The sequence below is a fragment of the Panulirus ornatus genome, chromosome 58, assembly GCF_036320965.1.
Source record: "Panulirus ornatus isolate Po-2019 chromosome 58, ASM3632096v1, whole genome shotgun sequence".
Lineage (NCBI taxonomy): Eukaryota > Metazoa > Arthropoda > Malacostraca > Decapoda > Palinuridae > Panulirus > Panulirus ornatus.
The window spans coordinates 37,393,771-37,398,689 of record NC_092281.1 but is presented as its reverse complement, the minus strand read 5'-3'; the positions used below and the strand labels follow the sequence as shown (position 1 = coordinate 37,398,689).

The following is a 4,919-nucleotide window of genomic DNA, read 5'->3' as shown; positions in this document are numbered from 1 at the left end:
CTGATTCAGGTTTAAGACCTTGTTCTGAACAACCATTATAATGCAACACCATATAGATTTACCATTAATAGATCATTTATCACAATAACCATTATGTTTGTACCAATTCTTTTACGTCCTCAATCGAGTAGTTTGTTAATAATATATAAAGAATTTTTCCGCCACATTTCAATGCATAACATATATCTACACGTGTGTAAATATATGTATTATGTTTTCATGAATTTTTTCTTTGGCTTTTATAATGAAGGTGTAAGATATCCGTCTGAAGAAAATACTAGATAATATTATAGGTTATGTGTATATGGTGTGTGTGTGTTGTATTGTGTGTGTGTGTGTGTGTGTGTGTGTGTGTGTGTGTGTGTGTGGGGGGGGGGTGCACACAGGAGTGAAAACATATTTTACACTTACAAGTTAAAAGACGGGGCAACACGAGTGTACAAATCCTTCCTCAAAAGACTCACGTGATAATGATTAAAGTAGTATACACACACACTCACAGAGCGGCGCTTTCAATTTTTGTTGTAGGTTGATTTCCTATATTAGTTTGTATACCGGAATTCTTAATCTTCAGTTCAGCACACCATTGTGGTAATGAAGGGAAAGTCACCACATTTACAAGCCGAGTGGACGTAGCTTATCCACCTCGATAGAGAATACTTACCTGTATTTGAATTAATGAACGGGAACAGAGAAGACAAAATTTTATTACAAAATTTATCATACATACTATTTAATTTATTAGTATACATTACCCATTGCCTGCACTTTTCCATCAAAAATTTGCGGAGGTCATAACCTTGTACTTACCATTACCTTACAACCTTAAGGATGGTGGTCTACAACACCTCTAGATTGATGGAGAAAACGAAAAGTTTCGTTTTACTATTTTAAGACCTCAGAAATGCAGGTAATTCCACTTCTTACCACTAACTACTAGTTATTTGACTTGTTGATTTTCACGGTAAGATTTTTTCATCCTCTGAGCGAAGCCATACAATAATCGTCCTTATCTACTCTGAGCATTGGATAGCCTCCTGATGATCAAGATTGCTGTTTTGGTGTCCGTTCCCTTGTTACTGCTGCGCCTCACTGCACACCTTACATGAGTGCCTTCCACAGTATTAGGGACAGCTGCTGGGCCTCACTGTAGCTACTTCTGGACGGTTGCAATCTTCCTCGTATTCCCTCATGACCACAGCGCCAAACCGACTCCCGCCATCAGGCCGAAACGCACAAAACATTTCTGACAAAATTGAGACAACCGCTTTCGCGTCAGTTTTGACACAAGTGAATTTATACGACAATTAAGTTCAAGATGCTTGGTTTTTCGTTCATGGATTGAACAGAAGCAAAACAATACCGATGGTTGCTACTCGACCAATCCATGAAGTCCCCCCCACCACGGAAAGGTAACCAAGCTTCGGGGGGGGCATGGGTGTTTACCCTGACGCCAACGGAGGAAACTCAATATTAGTGCAGAGATCTTTTCCTCGGTAAAGAAAGTGTAGCCGGACTCCGCCCTCATGAGGTTACTGCACGACAGCAAAGATCACCCTTTGGTAGGCTGTGCTATAGGCAGCACAGCTCCGTCAAAGATCTCACTCCCAAAAGTGGAACTTATATAGATTCTTGTCTATAAGAAACTCATCAGTTCTTCTCCAGTGAAAGCAAAAAATCATCGAGAAATTCATTTGTCTTCTCAATATCAGGATCTTGTGGCTCTGTGTGGGGGACGTGGCTGGTAGGTGTGTGTCTGGCTGTGTCTGGGGAGCGGGGCTGGTAGTCTCTGTGACTTGCTGTGTCTGGGGAGCGGGGCTGGTAGTCTCTGTGACTTGCTGTGTCTGGGGAGCGGGGCTGGTAGTCTCTGTGACTTGCTGTGTCTGGGGAGCGGGCTGGTGGTCTCTGTGACTGGCTGTGTCTGGAGATCAGGGGAAGTCTTGGGTATGAATTTCAATATACTGTGAGCGATATCGTCTCTCAACCGATCCCTCTCGATCTTCTCTTGCACGGCCTTCATGATTCGTTTGGGAAGGCTTTCTCCTTTTTCTTTGCATTTCAGTTGGTGATCCTGCGCCATCGAGCCACATGATACCAGAATAGTATCGTTCCTGTTTCCCAACGGGTCCAATTTGTGTCACACATGATGCCGAGAACCCAAATGGGGCCAATGTTGTAGTTGGAAACCACGGGCTCGTTATGTATCTGCAGTAACATTCCATACCGTTTGCTGCAGCGTCTTTCCCTCTTTCCTGCTGATAAGTCCGGCTTCATAAGTAATAGTCTTTCCCTTCATTTGAACGAAGGTATTCATGAAACTAACAAAGGAAGCCTTTCCTTTGTAATCCCGTTTGTAGTACGAGAAAGCCTTGAAGACGTGGATTGGGTCAGGCGAAGTTAACACAGACTAACAAGGTAGTCCCACCTAATCAATGGTTCCTGTATCAGCACTGAACTCGAAATACGTCAGAACGACAATTTCAAACACCAGGGCTGGAGCCCATTGATGATATCTCACGTCTTGCTCAACCAGTAACCTCGGTTAGACCTTGTTTATATCTAAATAAAGTAAAGCTATATATGATGAGCGTTGATGATTCCTATTTATATGTAAAGGTTAGCTGTGTAGTTTGTATATATATATATATATATATATATATATATATAAATCTATAATAAATAAGATATATATATATATATATATATATATATATTATATAAAATATATATCTATATTATATTTTATATATATATATTATATATATATATATATAAATATATCATATATATAATTTATAAATATATATATATATATATATACTATATATAGATATATAATATTTTTTTTTTTTTCAATAATGGATGGAACTTGGCTACTAAGGCGATTTTGTTGTTGAGTGGGAACTACCAGCCATTCCAGTCCACCTTTTCCTGTCTAGACATGCCGTGGTGCATGGGTAGTGTGGCAAAACGTGCGTCTTCATCTTTTTTGGGTGCAGCAGGCTCCAAACCTCGTAGAGTAGTTGTGAGGGGTTTTGCTTCTTGCTCACCCGACATAGCCATCTGGGTGTAGCTATCTACCCGGGATGGTGGTCAGCCAAGCATAGCTACAACGCTCACATCGGTAACCTGGGCTGGTGGACGAACCAGCCTTCCTTTCTTCCATGGCTACAGGTCGCCTAACTCCCTGAGTTGTGGAGCAGCCATCCTTACTACCACCCAGGTTGGTTTGGGCATGCCTTCCTTCGTTTCTTTGCTACAACCCTCTGGTTGGGCTGTTGGGCAACCTTCTTTTTCCTCTTCTTCGATACAACCTGCCAACCAAATCGTCCTGCTGGTGGTCCATTTCTTTCATGGATACAACCTTGGAGCCACTTTGGGCTGGCCGTCAAACCTCGATTGTAGGTAAAATATTATATATAAATAATGTGGGTTATCATCACCCAGCCAGAGGCCATCCTCCCTCCTTGCCTGCATGTTCTTGATTTTCTGGAAAGTTCTACGAATCTGGTAAGATAAAAATACCAATGAAAGGACGTTGTTAGGGGACAGTTAGTGTTGTCAGTTATAGAGTTGGTTGTGGGATGGTTTCATTTAGCTGTGTCGTATCCCCAGCCAGATGGGTATTTCCTTTTCATAATTCTCGTTAAAGTTTCTATTTTCTAGGTGCATGATCTAGAACACAATTTTCTATAGTTTATCTCACTTTTGTGTTATATGTTTCATGTATCATCATTAGTTTTGTTATTTGTCGATTTCAAATATTAATGTTTGTTTGTGATTTCCCGTGAAGCGTCTGACATCTTGCTAGAAGACTTTCTGTACCAATATTTCTGCACGGGGGAGTTTGATCGTATTCTTTTATTGCAGGGTTTGTTATATCTTTGTTTTACATTAAGTCTACCTGGAGGTTTTCCCATATTGGTATAGCATATGTCCAGCAACAGGAAGTTAGCGTAAGATACAGTATTGATGAAAGCTTTCAATATACATATCTATGGAAGTATCTCTCTATCTATCTATCACTCTCTCTATCTCTTCTATCTATCTAAATCTGACAGTTAAAACAACGTCCACCTAATGCAATTATCTCACCAGAATCTTCTAGACCCTTCCAGAAAACTATGAACTCTGCAGGCATGGAGGAGGAATTGGCGTCTGGCTGGTGATGATAACCCCATTATTCTATATATAAGAAAACTAAAAAGATGAGGTCCCACCGAGATTCGAACTCGGATTGCTGGATCCAAAGTCCAGAGTGCTAACCCTTACACCATGGGACCTGATAAAAAAGATGTGAATTTCATCTACATGTTTACATATAATCAACCAGAAGCCATTCCTCCTCCCGCCTGCAGGGTTCAAGGTTTTCTAGAAGGTCCGACGATCGGTAAATCATTACCCTTTGAGAGGTCGCGTTAGGTGACAGTCAGGTTCACCTATGGTTGGGTTTGAGTTTGGTTTGTTCCGAGGATTTTGTATACTTGATCAAATTTTGTAATTGTTGACTTTCAGGTAGGAATACTCATTTACGATTCATCCTTGTACTCACACCCACCTTATGAAGTCACTTTCAAGAATTATCTTCACTACAACATTATCTTCACTACACATTAAGGTTGAAGTCAATGGTCACATGCACTACAATCTCAACACGACTGGTCTTATACCTAACCCAGATCATCACTACATCCATGTGACATGTATTTCTTGCAGAATAACGCAGATATCACTGATTGCTTAAAGTTGACATAATACATCCTTTACGATATCTATCGATCTATCTAATACCTGGTTTTACTATCTATCAATATAGTCTGTCTACTAGTATCTTCTAAATCAAAAAGTTAACAACAATAGCCATTAATGATACGTATAACAACGTCCTCTCAGTGGCAAGTTTCCTACCCAAATCTTCG

At 40.3% G+C, this 4,919-nt stretch overlaps 1 non-coding gene across 1 annotated transcript; it reads right to left on the bottom strand.

Annotated features, from left to right (window-relative positions):
• Positions 1 to 4,211: 4,211 nt before the first annotated feature.
• On the bottom strand, positions 4,212 to 4,283 carry TRNAQ-UUG (transfer RNA glutamine (anticodon UUG)). Its single transcript has one exon. It is a non-coding gene; the product is annotated as a tRNA-Gln (tRNA).
• Positions 4,284 to 4,919: the final 636 nt, after the last annotated feature.